At 49.9% G+C, this 16,013-nt stretch overlaps 1 protein-coding gene across 2 annotated transcripts in view; it reads left to right on the top strand.

The window, feature by feature from the left end:
* The window catches only part of LOC104335301 (disheveled-associated activator of morphogenesis 1), a 97,463-nt gene that overhangs the window by 15,627 nt on the left and 65,823 nt on the right, over positions 1-16,013 (top strand). For both annotated transcript variants that reach the window (XM_075426741.1, XM_075426743.1), the window contains exon 2: positions 3,392-3,489. The gene's annotated coding sequence lies outside the window, so the exon portion shown is untranslated. The remainder of the gene's footprint in view (positions 1-3,391; positions 3,490-16,013) is intronic.

Genomic DNA, 16,013 nt, shown 5'->3' on the forward strand with positions numbered 1-16,013 from the left:
CAGACCCTGGAGGGATGGCTGGGGACAGTGCATGGGATGCTGTCGGTGGCAGCAGCCTCCCTGTCCCACCCTGCCTGGTGGCTGCAGCCCTGTGCAAGCCAACAAGCAGATGTGGATGGAGCTTCTGCAGATGTGAAGCTGATGCCAAGCAGCATGTTTACCTACTTGCTTGCATAAATCATCCATTGGCACTGCCTGCTGTGGGGCAGGGAGGTGGGGACAGGGTGAGACGTGGCCCAGATCCACACTGGCCTCTGTATTGTTCTCCGCCAGCCCTGTGAAGCCCTATTAGAAGTGTCTTCTCCAAAAGAGGGGCCTCTTCTGGAATATGGGACTGAAATGACAGCGCTGCAGCCTCTTGGTGCTGAGGATAGCCCTTGTTTTGTCTTGTCCCCTTGATCTGAATGAAGTAATTCATAAGGACGTTTTCCATGAATCAATAAATCCATGCTTGCTGCTGTGCCTGGGAGGTTTCATTTGCTCTAGATACTGTGCTGGGTGTCTCTGTCCTGAATTGCACTGCGAAGCCCTGCCCTTTGGGGGAAGACGAGGACGGATTGCCCAGAGAGGTAGTGGAGGCCCCATCCCTGGAAACATTCAAGGCCGGGTTGGACGGGGCTCTGAGTAACCTGGTCTAGATGTGGATGTCCCTGCTTACTGCAGGGGGATTGGGCTAGATGACCTCTAAATGTCCCTTCCAACCCAAAGCATTCTGTGATTCTATGATACAGCCAGATCCTCCAGGAACATGCTGTGGGCAGCTGATGGGGCACGGTCCATCTTTATTGTGCATCTCCCAACGTGGGCTAAAGAGGTTAGGGAGGGTGTAAGTGCAGTATTTTCTCTAGGTATGCGTGTGGAGCCTGAGGAGTTTGTCCCTTGTGCCAAGCAATTCCTGATGTTATGGGTCTGGGGGAAACTGAAGCCAAAAGTTAAAGGGCAGGAGGGAGCATTGGCCTTTGGAAGGAGATCATGGTGTGGAAATCTCAGTTGCAGGTGGATTTCCCTTGCAGATCTCCGCGTGGCCTTTCCTCTTGAGAGGAACTGAAGAATTCCTGTTGTGCCATGCCACCTCCCCTTCCAAAAATTGCTTTTGAGAGCCAAGGTGTGCACATCTATTGAAAGCAATGCACATGTGTTTAAGAAGCCTGCTGTGGGATCTGCCTGAAAAAAGAGGGTTCAAAAACTCAGCTCTGCTACACATAGAGAAGTCAAAGATAACCCTGAGATCCCCAATCCCCAGCTTGTTTCCCGTGCTTTGTCTGAGTATCGTGGTCTGCTGGGGCTGGAGCAGTGGTCATGGGTGGGTTCAAGCCCTGGGAGGGGACCTTGCTTTCTGCCGCATGCCGTGGGTTTGGGGTGTTTTGTTTGCGCTGAGGGATTAAGGCTGTTGTTGTGTGGGGGAGGTGGTTTCTGTCTTGTTCTTGGGGTACGATGGGTGTGTTGGGGAATTCTGAGCTGATGGGGCATGGACTGGGGTCAGCTGTCCCCATGGGCACCCAGAACCCGGCTCTCCATTCCAGCTGAGCACCCAGAGACCCCTCCGCTTCTCCTTTGGAGCGGCTCCGAGATCGTTCCGCAGCTCTTGGAGGTCAGAGCTCATGCTGGGGAAGCCAGAAACGTTCCCAGAGCCAAACCACGCCATGGCGAGCGGCTGTGTGCCTGGCCTCTGCTTCTCATTTCCTTCATCGCTGCAGAGAGCAGCTGAGCTGCACACGGGGATTCAGCAGGGTGTCCCCTCTTTTGTTCCTATATATGAGAAACGTCTGTGCATGTGTTTATATTTAAAAAAAAAAATGTATATACTTTAACATAGCTGTTTGTGAGCTATGCCACACGGGACTGGTCGGGTTGAGCAAAGGAGGGATGTTGCTCGCAGCTGCCTACCTGTTGCACTGGCAGCCCTGTGATGGTCCTGCTCACCTGGCCATTCCTGCACGTGGAAAAAACCAAGTGTTTACAGGGAACTATCCCAAACTTGCCCAAACCCAGCTAGAAAGGCTCCCTCTGATCCTAAAGGTTTTTGCGATAAGTGTTGCAGCACCGGTGGCAAGGCTCGGTTGCTGTTATTTGTGTCACAGCCTGGCCCAAGCCTTTCCACGTGTGTCCGTTGTGCGTTTTCTGTCCCCGTTTTCCTGTACGTTTGCTGACGTGTTGGTATGAGACTGATGCGTCTTCTGGTGGTGGGGTGGATGTGGGCTTGCTGCTCGCCACACTGCTGCCCATTGTCTGGGACGACAAACGCAAGGTCAAAGCATCGTCGTGCCAATGGCAAACTGGAGCGGCTGTATAAAGTTGTCATTTTAAATAATTGCCAGGATGATTTCTCCTCCTTTTCCTCCCCTCTGTCCCCATGATCTTCCCCAGCACCGTGTCCTTCCCCACCCACCACCTGGGGCCTGCCTGGATCTGTTCAGGATTTATGTTAAAAGGGGAATTTTATGTATGTAATTAAAACGTTGTATTGCTGGGTAGAAATAGGATTTGGTGCTTACTGCTGTGACTCTTTCTCATGCGTGAGGGTGAACTGATTGATTACTGAGGTTTGAGATTAAATATTCCCCTGAGCTCCACTGGCATTCAGTGTGGTGGGGGAGGGCATAGAGAAGAGGAGGAGGAAAACGGTTTTCCTCTGAGGGAAGAAGAGCAGAGGAATGTCTACTGAGCACATCCCCTTGTCTTGCTCTGCATGCTGTCTGCTGTAATGTAGGTTCCTGGCACTGGTGTTATGGACCATGATATATCAGGTGCCTTACTCTGCATCCACGATGGCGGGCGAGCTGCTGGTGGGCTTTGCTGGTTCCTCTCACTGCTGGGTTGAGCATCCCATCGCATCCCATCCTGTCCCTGTGGCTCAGATGCATCCTCCCCTCCCTGCATCCCAGTCCCCGCTTGGGTCCGAGTCTGGCAGAGGGGTAGACCTGCTGTCCCCTCCTTTCCCCCTAGGAGGATGCCTTATCTATTTATTTTCCTTAATTTCTTCTAGTTAAAAAACCCTCTTTTTTTTGTTTCGATGGGAGGGGAGGAAAAAGCCCCGACGCACCACTCCTCAAGCACGCGGTGGGAGCCTCGCCGTGCCGGTGCAGGTTGGAGACACCTGCCTTCGCCTGCTTTCCTTGAAGTCTAATTTTAGCTGAAGGCAATGGGATTCCTTCGGGATACGGCAGAGGTTTCCTATCAACCTAGACCTTAAGAAACAGGCAAACAAAAACAGTACAGAAGCACTTAGGTTTGTTTGGGTGAATTCTTTTGAAAAAGGGTGTGACTTATTTTTGCGAGCAGCGCCGGCGCACACCGGCTTTGTTCTGCTGCAGTCGGGTATTTCAGGTCTTCCAAGATTTAATCAGAATAATTAGTTACTGTCTGTTTGTACCTTCTGTTTTTGTTGCAGAGTTTCCAAAGGGCGTATTTATCTTCCAGAGTGCTGCCTAAGTGTCGCTTAATCATTAAGCATCTGATTTCCTCCAAGTAATCTGTCATGCTGCTTATGTAAGTAAATAATAAAAAAAAAAAAGGAGGGTGGGGATGGTGTTGGTGGATTCTGCTTGGGGGGGGGCGGGTTGTAAGGATTTTTCCTGATTGTCACGGGTTTAGTTGTGAGCTGCCTTTGCTTCCCAGCCTGTTGTGCGGTGATCAGAGGACTGAGTGCTTGGACTGGCGCTTAACGACCCAGCCAGTCTAATGAGGTTGCTTTCAGCCAAGCCTTCGTGTATACCCCCCTAAACTGGCAAGAACTGTGTTACTCCCAGTCATTTCAGGAGGGGAAAAAAAGAAAAAAAATTTTACAGGAATAAAGGGCTTTTGCTTGTATGGTTATGCTTTTGACTCCTTAACCCGGCGGTATCCCTTATAAAAATCACAGCCCTGCCTGGAAAGAAATTTGCAAAGATTGGAAATTGGGTGTTTTTCAGCCTGTATTTGCATGTTTGGTTTGAGAAGGGGGACCAATGATGCACATATTTCCCATCTCTTTAACATGGGAGATGAGAAAGATACTGAACAACACTGCAGACGAGGATGGGACGCCTGGAGTGCCTCGCAAGGAGGCACATGTGGTGCTGAACCCGCCCCTGGTTCGTGCTTGGCGCCTAAATGAGTCGCATGATATTTTCCCTTCAATATTTATTACCGAGAGCAGCTGAGGGCGGCCGCTGTGCTGATGGCAGCATGGGGCCGGACAATCTGCCTTTTTTCCCTTGGTTTCCCTTTCTTCCCGAGCTGGGGTGGTGGGGATTGGTAGGGGTTGGGTGCTGGGATGCTGGCTCGCCAGCTGCCCTCGCTGCCTCATATATCATGTCAGGCGTGCAAACTCTGGGGGTGAAGGTTCGGGGTGTACGCTGCTTCCATCATGGGTTTATATCCTTTTAAATCCAGAAGCAGCCATGGCCATCAGCTCCTCTGCTCTCCTCTGTGATGGGGATCATAAATTTTCGAGGCCAGTGACTTTGTTTTAGCCCTTCTCGGGGATTACCAATGTGCAGCGGGGCTTTGCTCTCCTTGGCCGGGTGAAGATCATTAGAGGGAAGGGGCCCGGGCGAGTGCAAGGTAGGGCCATTGGGGTCTGCGGAGCTTTGGTGTCTTCAGTAGATGTTGAAGTCCATCTCCTCTCTGCATTTTTTGGGGGAGATTAAAGACGACCCACTGCATTGGGGCACACGTTGGACTCTGTGCCGCGGCAGAGCTGAAGCCAGGTGGATTTCCCACGTCTCATCCACCTCACCCAGCTCCCAAGCAACATTTTGGGGAGATGCTGGCAAATCCTCTGTCCCTCTGGGACTGACATGGCCGCTGTCACAGTTGGCACCGGGTTTACTGGTGGCCCTCGCTCTTTCTGCTCCAGTGTGCGTGGGGGTGGGAAAAGTCTGATTTAATGGAAATGTTCTTAAGGAAGGCTGTCGACCTGATTTATTCCTTGACGTTTACCCATCTGGAAAGCTGGTGGAGCTTCGGTTGATGCCTCCCAAAGCGCTGGAGATGTGTGATGTGCAGCACAGCCATTGCTCCTTCCCAGTACGGCCCCTCCAGCCACAGCGAGGGCTGCTGGAGGGATGGCGGGTCTCTAATACCCATCTTCCCGGCACGTGCCTGCCGGCTTCACTCAGCCTTTCGCAGATCTACTTGTTTTGGAAGAGGGAGAGGAGGGGAGGAGGAGGAGCAGCTGCTGGGAGTTCAGAAGGGTGAAAGCATGGAGGGGAAGGGAGGTGGGCAGCATCATGGAGGCAGATGCTGGGAGAAAAAGGAGAGACGTGGCTTGTTTGGCCGGTGCTTTAGAAGCTGCTGAGTTAATTGAAGCATTCACTAGGGAGCTACATTTGGCTTTTAAATAGCTTTGGAGCATGTGAATGCTCCATGTTGCTCTTTTCTTCTTTCTATGGCGGGAGTCACCTCCTGCCCCATCTCTCTTTGAAGAATGTCTGCCTGTTAGAAGTCCACCTTGGGACACAGGAGGTGCAGCTTGGTGACCACCTGCTTTCAAAAAGCCCTTCAAGTTCTCCCCAAGCTCCTTATTGCTCCAGACTGCCCGTCCCTTGACTGCTTCCAGTCTGGCTGCTGCAAGCCTCAGCTATAGGGACTGACCAAGGGTCCCCTCTCCTGTGCTGGCAGGAGGTTTGGTGCTCACCACGCGGCGCCGGTGGGTCTGGGATGAGCCAGTTCGTCTTCCATCACCTCTCTTTGAGCATCCCACTTAAGGAAGAGCTGATGCCCCTTTGGCTACCCTATGCTTTTGCAGGGCTGTGTGTTTCTACTTTCCTTTCAGCCACCTGAAACAGTCCTCCGAGAGCCTGGAGAATGATTTTCTTTTTTTTTTTTTTTCTCCCCAAGGAATACCTAATTTCTCTGCTTGTCCCTTGGTGCAGAACTGGATATTCTTTGTGCGCTTGTGTGCCTTGCTACGTAGTAAATGAAATATTTCATAGCACTTAGTTTTATTTAATTCCTGTAGAAAATGAAAGTATTTCAAGCTGTTTCCTCTTCTTGGTCCCCAAAATAATGCACCCCTGTGACGGAGGATGCCAAAGGCAGGCACAGATCTGAAGGACAGGTATGCAAAAGATGTTTGCTCTTCAAAAAAACTTCACCTTGGTCAAGGATGGAGAATATTCCCCCACACTGTAGCCACTCTGGGGGAACGGGCTGTGTCCCCCCGTTGCAAGCAGACCATGGCCACCAAGTGCCGCTGAGGTGCCCCCAGGCACGGGGCCGCTTCCCTGTTCTCGCCCTCCACCATGTGCCTACCAGTCTCTTCCAGACGTGGCAGGGGAGAAGGTTTGGAAGGAGCACACCCCGTTTTCCTCGTAAAACTCCAAATGAAAGGCTTGGCCTGGTTTAGATTTTAAAAATAACTTGCACATTTGGAAGCTAAAATTTCAGAAGGGCTCTGAATGGGATAAGGGCTTTGATCGTGGCAGTCTGAGATCAAGGGAGTGCTTTTTAGGTTTGCTGGATCAGCTGGAAAATATATTGTAGTCTCTAGACTTTATCATCCTCAAGCAAGCCTCTTTTTTCAACTCTACAAAAGGTCTAATCAGAAGCCCACTTACAGTTGATAGAAGGGCTCCGTCGGATTTTGATTGTGTCCAGAAGCAAGTTGAAAGAGATGGAGGTCAGCTTTGGACTTTGAAGGACCTCTGAGACTCTGCTTTACAGGCTCTGCCATTCTGATGATGCTGCTGGCGTGGGTGGAAGCTGGTGTGTCAACAGCTGGGTGAGGACGCTGGGGACAAGAAGATACTGTGTGCTAGCCTCACGGTCCCCAAAGCGGTCAGTTCTTGCAACTGAGCACTGCTGAGACCTCGCTGCTTGCCCTTTGGCTGCTGCTGTTGGGATCAGCTGCTCAAACCAGCATCTCCGACCCAACTGTCTCAGTTTTGGCCACGTAATAACCATAGATGTCCACGTTTGTTGGTGTTTTGACAGAACTTCAGCATTTTTTGCTTAAATGTAGAAAATGTATGTTTTTCTCTCTTTAGTCTCCATTAGTTTTTTTTAAATGTATTTTTAATTTTTTTTAATTTTTATGTTATTGTTTTGGGGTTTTTTATTTTTTATTTTATTATTTTCTGTAATGCCAAACAATTAGAGGCAGAGGAGTGATTTCCTAAGGTGCGTGGGATAAACTCAAAACCCTGCTGTGAAGGTGAGGGCATCTAGCTGTGCACATTCACTGACTCGCTTCCTGAAAGCCCACGTAGCAATCGAGCTCTGTAACGTTGGAAGATGCCCCATTGAGTAAGCCAAGGCAGTTTTCTGCTGTGGTTCCTGAACGAGGGTCTTGGGTGTTTTTTTGCAGGACTGTCACTGAAAAGTCATCGCCAGCCATCTCAGTGGTACGTGCTGCCATGCACCACGATGCCGCACTCAAATAGGGCGTGGGCTACAACCGTAGCCCGAGGCTTTGGTGGAGTCGCAGCCTGGCTGTGAAAGCTTCAGCTTGAGGCTTTGGAAAACATTTGGAAATGTTTTGGAAAACATTTGGGTTGAGGATGTCGTAGCTCGCGTGGTTGTTTTCCTTTGCTTTGTCCTTGAGAGAGGGAACTGCTGTTGGGTTTCTGATTTTTCTTTCCATCAGTTACTCTTTTAGACGTATTTATTTCCAGAGATGGATCAGAGCAAATGCCAGCGTTTAAACAGTTTGTGGTGTAAAATGGTATTAAAATTGGGCTGGAAGAGATCTTGAGAAGTTACCTTGTCCCCAAGGCAAGGTCAGCTGAATCCATGCATTGAACTGGAAGGCAAGTGCGTTTGCTGGGAGTTGTTTTCTCAGAAAATATCTGAGGAGCAGAGGCAAAAATCCACCAAATAATGCTGTCAGTGTGTGTGCCCAAGCCTCCCTCAGCTTATTCAAATCATTTGCTGAATAAGTGTTGAAAATTAATGCTGGGTTTGTTCCCAGAGCTATTCAAAGTAATAATCCAGAGTAACCTTTTCCACCTTGGCATTTGCCAGACTGCTGCAGCTTTCATGGGTGAGATGCATTTGCCCATAGTCTGTATTTGATGTGGAACCATCCCTGTTTTGCCCCTTTTCTGAGACAACCAGACCCCAGAAGCTCCACTGGGATGAAGAGCAGTTTTTTCTTTGTTTTTGTGAATTATATGTGACTTTCCAGTTCTGCAGGTGGTCCCTGCTTGAGCTGGAGTGGCAGCAACAGAAAGCCCCCAGACCCACCCCGACAACATGGGGTAGGTGGGAGAGGAGAAATCTTGCTAGAAATCCTTATCTGCTTTGAGATCGAGAAAGAAGCGATGGTTTTCAGTTAATTTCTTCTGCGTCTTCCTCTGTCCCAGCTTTGTGTCTTGAGCGATGCATCGAAAATACTATAAACAAAAGCCCTAGCCTAATCCCACCGCCTTTTAAAGGTTCTGCAGAGCTCCAGTGGATCTTTTTTCCTTGCTTATAGCTCCTCATTTCAGTGATGAAAGGTTTTGAAAGAGGTTCACCTGTAGCCAGCTGGATGCTGGCTTGCTCTCCGGGCAGCACTGCGTTGATATTAGCATCCACACAGCCCAGACGGTGACTGGTTTTCCTTCATCTGGTCCTTTCCCCGACCAGTTTATAGTAGGTAATAGCAAAATTCATCCATCTTTGGCCATGTGGCAGGCTTGGTGAGACCCCCCACCCCCCCAGCCCATCTGCACATTTAATGTCAAGATGGCTGGCATTAGCGTTATTGTTTGGCCAAACGTATGCAGAGATATCACGGCTTAGATTTGTTACAGATGGGGCTCTGGATATAGTCTAAGGCATTCTGCCAGCCAATTTTATATCTGTGTAAAAGTGATTGGCATCCCTATAAATAAAGCTGCTGTGGGGTTATGAATCTAAATATACTTATTCATTAAGCTATTTTTACATCTCAAGTGGGTTGCCATCCTGGGTTATCATAAGCAAACCATGCTCTTCGCATGTGTGTTATCCACAGCTCCAGAAATGCAGCTTCTGAGGATTTGAAATATTTTTGCCCTTGGAAATACATGCGTGTGAACTATCCATGAGCCCGTGTGCCATGGTGGGATGAAGGACCTCTTCACTGGGACCACTGCACAGTCATCACTGGGAATGACCCTGTCCCAGAGACTGTCGTAGACGGAGCTCCAGAAGCAGTAGTGGCTGTAAATACGGGAACGTGAACTCCTGCTGTTTTGGCTCACAAATGAGTATGACGTTGCTGGGGTGTTCAGTTCTGGTGGCCAGGTAAATACTATTCTTGTGGCTTTTTTGGTGCTGGAAAGGACTTCTCCACTAGCATCTCCATCCATGTCCTCAAGTGAGGAGTCTCAAAAAGCTGTCTTCCCTCTGCGCCATGGGCTGGGCTGTGTGGGAAAGGGGGACTTTCCACCTCATTTAACCATCCCTGCTGTTGTTTTGGCTACAGGAGTGAGAAAAAAAAAGTCCCCCAGCCCAGCTCCAGGCAGTGCCGTGAGCTGGGGAGGTGCAGAGACAGAGGGAGAGCCCGGCCAGCTGCCCACGCAGCCGGGCAGCAGCGCAGGCGCTGGTAAATCTGGCTGAGTCTTTGAACAGGCTTAGGAGAACACGGCGAGCTGCAGCCTTTGGTTTCTTTGGATTTGTTTTCCTTCTCCTTTCAAAGCATTTGAATATTCATTCAGTAAATGATGAAGCATAGAGCATGTGTGCCTGAGAGGCAGAATGTCAGCCGCCTCACTCTCCTCAGCAATAATGTGCATCACTGAAAGTTAACCTATGATTTTAGCTCGGTTTCCTAATGAAAGGAAGCTTTAAAGTTGGTCTGTCCCTGTGCTCCTCCTCCCCCCATCACTGGCAATCACTGGCTGATTTTGTCTCTCTTCCAGATTGATTTTCATCAGAAATATGTGGAGCTGTTGTGATTTTTGTCAAAACAGGCATCAGGTTAGAAGGGTGTTGTGGAGGGTTTTTTATTGAGGGAAGGGATGCAATGAAAGCTCAGTCTGTACTAGACACTAGGGAATACACGTAAATGTTATGAACATCCAAGCCATAAAGAGTGCTTTAGTTGGATTTACCACATTACGAGACACCAGAGAGCCCACGCTGCAGGACTCTGCACAGACACGTAGGTGTTGCGGGGGGGATGTTTGCCTGTGTGAATTCTCTGATGTCTAATAAACCTGAGTTCATCCTGCAGCCTGAATATAAAGTGGCTTACATTGCTTAGGTTCACAGAGGGAAATCTCCTCTTTGTTGGTGTTGGTGTTCCTAGTGCTGCTTACCCCACCGAGTGTAGTTTCTGTGGTGTAGCAGGGTCAGGTCTTGTAGGGTCTTCAGAGGCTGGTAGCAATGTTTGTGTATCTTGACCCTTTGTTGGAGCTGGTTGCAGTTCTCAGTGCCACTCGGTGTTGCAGAGGCAGGGCAGGACAAGCTTCTGGGATTCGGCATCCTGAAGGTGGGAACTGGATGATGGTGCTGAAGACCTCACCATTTTCCATCACAGGAAAGCTTTGTGTGGCAGATGAGCAGCAGATGGAGAGGAGAACCTGTCAAACCTGAGTGGTGGGTCCTTTGTCCCTGCCCCTGGGTTGTTTCTGGGTTGTTGCTGGTGCCCAGTGGCTGAGTTGTAGCTGCATGGTGGAGGTAAGAGCTTGGCATCTGGGTTGTATCCTGGAGGTACCAGGGGTGACGTATGGCTTGGACAGACCGACTGTATCTGACAAGTTTAGAAGTGAAATGAATCACCTTGTCCAGTGCAGGTAATGGCAGAGATGACCTTGGCCGTGGCATGAGCCTTGCTGTGTGGCTGGTGCCAGCAAACAGGGAGGTGGTGACCTCCAGGAATGATGTTCCTGTGGTCCCCATGTCCTGCTGCAGACCCTGATGCAGTAAGGGAACCCCTTCCTCCCCGGAACCCCTTCTTCCCCAAAGCAGCAAACAGCTCCTGGTTGCCACGTGTTACCCAGGCTCTGGAGGTCCTGGTGTGGGTGCCCAGAGCATCCATAAGGTAGTCTGGAGGTCGTGGTGTGACCAGCTGTGCTGGGTGCTGCTGGGAGGTAGCTGCTGGTAAATGGATCCTATGTGGGCATGTGAGACTCCTGCATTACCTTGTGTCTCATGGGGGAAAAGGGAGAGACACTGAAATACCAGCCACCTGCTTCCCTGCAGGGATACGGTGGGGTGCGAACAGAACTCAGCGTTCGTTGTGTTCTTGGTGAGCTGCCAAATGTTTGCGTATCTGCCTGGCTTTTACTGGTAGGTGTCAATACTTTTTTCCACGCCTGGTTTTTGTTCTCTGCTTCCCACCAGAGCTTGAATTCTTTACAGTGTTGATTTTTTTCTCTCTGTTTCTTTTTTTTTTTTTTAATTCCTCCATTTGGTGCCTTAGCAAAAGTGCAGCTGAAGTACTGGGAGCCCAAACTAAACCTGACTATTACGCATTGCCCGATTAGACGCCATGGTAATAAGCATTTGAATCTAAAGCTAGATTAGGCAGGGAGCAGTCTGGGGCTGGATTTGCATAGCACGCATTCCTTTTCCGTATGACGTGTTGGTAAATCTACTGAAAGTGAATTTATAAAGCGCTGGCATGCTTCAAGTGCTCCTGTTGACGCATGGGTTGCTCTCCCCACGAGGCACTCAGCTGGGCGAAAAATGCCTGCGATTGCCCGGGAGATGCTTTCTCTCCCCTCCTCCTGCTCTCACGGCTCGTGTTGCAGTTGATAGGGACGAGGAGCTCTTGCCAGCTCTAAAAACCTGCATTAATGGGGTTTTGAAAGTCTTTGTCTGTAGAGGCAGTTATTTTGGGATGTGTTCTCTTCCTGTGGCATCTCTGGCAGCAGTGGAGTGAATCTGGAGTTTTCAGGTACCTAAATTCTTCAAGCTTTCGCTGCAATGTTACAGGTCTTGTGCTGGAAAATGCTGCAAAGTTTTGTTATCCAAAAGCCATTTAATTTCCTTCCCTTGTGGACGGTCACGAGATTGTGGATGATCTCAGGGTTGCTCTCTCTTTGAATTATTTCATTAGCGTGTGTTTAAGGCATCCAAATTGCAGTTAATTTGGAGCAACGGGCTACTGAGGAAAATATACACGGAGGAAAATGTTCTTCAAGGTTTAGGGCAGTGCCTAGGTGGCAAACCTGCAGGCTCTCCATTGTAGGGAGGGCTTTGAGATGGAGGTTCTGGATGTTGAAGGTTGTGGATGTTCTTGTTCCGGTGTAGGGAGGGTTTGAGGTGGGTGTGCTTGTGCTAAGAGCTAAGCGAAAAACAGCCTTATCTAGCCCCTTCTTGTGGTGACCTCCATCTTGTAGCAAAGCGTAGGGCAACGATACCTTTGGGTGTCTGAGCAGAGATGCTCTGACATCGTTGCGGCCTCTGAGCCAGAAAGTGCCATCCCCACTGCTTGGCTTTGTTTTGTGTTGTCAGGGCTCTGCTTAGCTGCTTCAGGAGCCCAGTGAACGTCACTCGCTCCACTTGAAGCTTTGCTTGGCCGGCTTGTGACCCTCGTAGCATGGGCATGAGGAAGAACAAATTGAGGAATGAGGCTCAGCTCACTGGGTTTCAAGCTTGGTTAGACCTGCTGGGCCCTGCTTGTTATCAGTGGTGTTGTCTGGGCCATGTTGAAAGATCCGGTGAGCTGGTTAACGGAAAGCTGCAGTCCTGAGTGGCTCCTCTCGGCAAGAAGCTCAGTGATGACCTCCGCTGCCAGAGCTGTTTCAGCTTCAAAGCTGCTAAAGGAATGGGGGGGGTGGAGGGTGTTCTGGCTTGTTGGAGATGCCCTTTTTCCCTGGAGACCTGGGCAGACCTGGTGGCGGTCAAATACATTGCCCTGAAGCCAGGAAAGGAGGTGAGCTTTGAAGGAATGTTATGGAGGTGCTGATCATCAGTGGTGTCCTGAAGACTTGCCCAGGTGGCAGATGTGAAGACCTCTGCAAGACCCTGCCACCACCAGGACTCAGGAATCCTCAAAGAGGTGAAGTTCTCCATTGCTTTGATTGTGAGTAAACCAGGCTGGTGTTGATGGGGGGAAGTACTTTCACTTGGCTGGCCAGAGTGGTGGACTCCAACCCCGAGCAAGGAGTCACCTGCAAGGAGCTGTGACCTTGGAAAGGGCCAGAAGCATCGGGGAATGGTTTGAAGACACAGGATGGCGAGCGAAGTGATGGTGTTGAACCATGGAGCGCCTCTGCAGAGATCGCAATGGGCGCACGGGAGGGAGCTGGCAGATGGAAGAGGGTGGAGCGCGGTGCTGTACCCCACCAGAAGTGGGTGACATTGTGGCTTTCCTGAGCCCGTGCCATGCCTGCAGTGGCCACTGGGAAGGTACGTCTGTGCTTGTGGGTGCGTCTGGAGTCTGGCTGGTCCCAAATACACAAACGACCCGACTGCCCTCCTGCAGCAGATGAGATTAAATTAAAAACTTCAAACAAGTTATCTTCTCTCAGGGTGCCTGCGCCTCTCAGGATCCCCTTGGGTCACTTTTTCAAGCAGTTCTTTGCAATTGTGAGGCTGTTTGTTTTTTCTTTTTTAATGAAAAGGGAGTTCATTCTAGAAATGTCTACAGGGATGGGAAGCTTGTATTGCAATTTGCGACGGATGCAGTGTGCAAACCTGCAAAGAAGAGAAATCCACTTCTGTACGTAGTCCTCTCGGGGAGGTGGCTGCTGTTGATGTGATATTGCACCTTCAAGGAGGGTTTTCTCACTGGAACATCTGCCCCAGTGGGGTGGAGAGGCTCATTTTTTAAGCAGCATATAGAGAATGGTGGTAGGCAGGATGCCTGAAGCATGAGGGATGCTACGGATGCTCTGTTTGGACTTCAGAGTGTCTGTGGAAAACCAGATTAGGTTAAATCAATGCACAAAAGAAAAAGTAAAAATCCTGTACATGTACTCAGTGTGTTTAAATTTGGTTTGTATTGATGCTGCTGATGCTGATACTTTCCTGGATTAAGCATTAAAATAGTCTCTATTGATTTTTAAATGCATCCCCTTGGGATCTCCACCGGATGGATGTTCCCCTCTGGATGCTGCTGCTGGGGAAGAGGGACCTTCCTTCGGTCTGTCCCCAGCAGCGATGGGTTGGCTGACTTCGGGGCGAGCCCTTCCTTGCTCCCTGCCATCGGTACAAGGCAGGGTAGTTAGGCAATTAAAACAACATGCCTCCATTAAGGCAGGTTCTCCAGATTGCAGGTGGTGGGTTTGAGCAGCTCTCCTGGGAAAGCCAAGTCCCGCTCTCCTGCCGCTCCATCCTGGCCAAAGCAGAGCTTCTGTCATAAGCTACATCGTATTGCATCTACATAAAAAAAATATAATCAAGCCTTCCAATTAGTCTCGCCTGCTGTGCTCGCCTGCTTTTTTTTATTATGTTTAAATGCAAACAGTCTTTTAGTGTAATGTAATAAAAATTGCTGCTTTTTCCCAGGCCGCGTTGGAGCTCGTGGGGTCGTGTTGTGCCTGATGCGAGCTCACATAGAGTGTTTTCCAGCGTTCGCGGGCTGAAGCGCGGGGAGGTATTAGTGCCGTACTGGAAGGAAAGTGGCCGATGGGCCATTTCTGCCATCAGATTTATTTATCAAGGAATTCTCAATGCCAAGTTCATAGTTTAGGGGGAAAAATCACTCTAGATTAGCATCAGGATTTTAAAATCTTTAAAGCGAAATCAGCATTGCAGATGGGTAGGCCAGCTGAGAGATCTGACGAATGTGGTCTTTTTGCTTTGGGCACTTTGTGGACTACAAGTTTAATGATATCGTGAAGTTTAATGATATCTACCCGTCAGGGTCCCTGTTAGGAAGGACTCCTGTTTACAGCAGCCTCCATGCAGTTTCTGTTTTGAAAGAGCAAGAAAATCCAGCTTGCTACACACCATAAGCTACGTGAACACCAGTGGTTCCAGTAGCCTTACCTTAAGCATGGATAATCGTAAAAATCTGCAAACACAACCCAAAACTAGCCCGTCGGGACTCGGCCGGTAGCTCCTCCTTGTCTTGCCCTGATGATGGCCCCACGGCAGATGATGTTGTGCTGATGGACTAGAAGCATCTGCTGCTGAGCAACTTGGAAACTCCGGTTTGCAAAGCCAAATTAATTAAGGCTTTAAGAGAGGAAAAATCTGCATGCCTTCCCCCTCAGTTTTACACTCGGAGAGCCTGTCTCACCCCGGGGATTACGGCTGAAATGGGGAGCAGTGAAATGGAAAGCTCAGCAGTGAGGCTTTGCATACGATAAGTCAAAGTCACAGCCCAAATATTCATGGGAGGAGCAGGGCTTGAGGCTGGGGGGAGGAAGGAAAAAAGGGGGAATTAAAATAAAAGAAGGTTTTTATTGAACTGTAGTTCTCCAGGAAAAGGCTAATTGGCAAACAAATCTCCTCCTCCAGCGGGAAACACAGCTCCTCTCTCCCTGCTTGCCAGGCTGTTGAGTTTTTATTGACAGAAGCTTTGCATCATCAAAGGGAGTGTTCAGAGCTGGGAGTGATCTTGGAAATGAAGTGAATTAAATGCACATCCTTTCCGATGGAGAGGGAAATATTGAGAGGGGAGGTCTCCTTCCAGCAGCTGGCCTGGGAGGTGGTCCCGGCACTCGTCATGTCGGGAGGTTTCTGATCACCGAAGCTGCTCTTCCTGGCTAATTATATGTAACTTGTGCTACGCTGGGGTGGGCTGCACAGCTCGGTGCTATCTGCCTCCTGGAGGTGTTCTGTGCTTTGCATGAGTGTTTTCACCCCCCGTTGGGGCCAAAACCAGCAATGGAAATGGAGCGGGGCTGGATGTTGGCTCGTGCTTGTGCTTAGGTGATGGGGATGGAGCTGGGATGGAGGAGGATGCTTGCCCTGGAATGCTCGGTGGGGCTGTAGCAGCCCCCTGAGGTGCCCAGCAAATCTTGCCTCCCTCACTTTGCTGTTTTTGGCCTCAAGGACTGCCCGGCCAAGGGCTGGCATCACCCAGCCTGGACACCCACAAAGGCTCCCTGAGAGGTTGAGTTTGAATGGCAAAGAACAAGTTTTGTGAGGGTCTTCTTTGCAAGGCTGCGGGCTTTCAGGAGAGCCCCGGGTCAGGGCTAATCCCTCGCCGCGCGTGACCT

The sequence above is a fragment of the Opisthocomus hoazin genome, chromosome 7 (assembly GCF_030867145.1).
Source record: "Opisthocomus hoazin isolate bOpiHoa1 chromosome 7, bOpiHoa1.hap1, whole genome shotgun sequence".
NCBI classification, from domain to species: Eukaryota; Metazoa; Chordata; class Aves; order Opisthocomiformes; family Opisthocomidae; genus Opisthocomus; species Opisthocomus hoazin.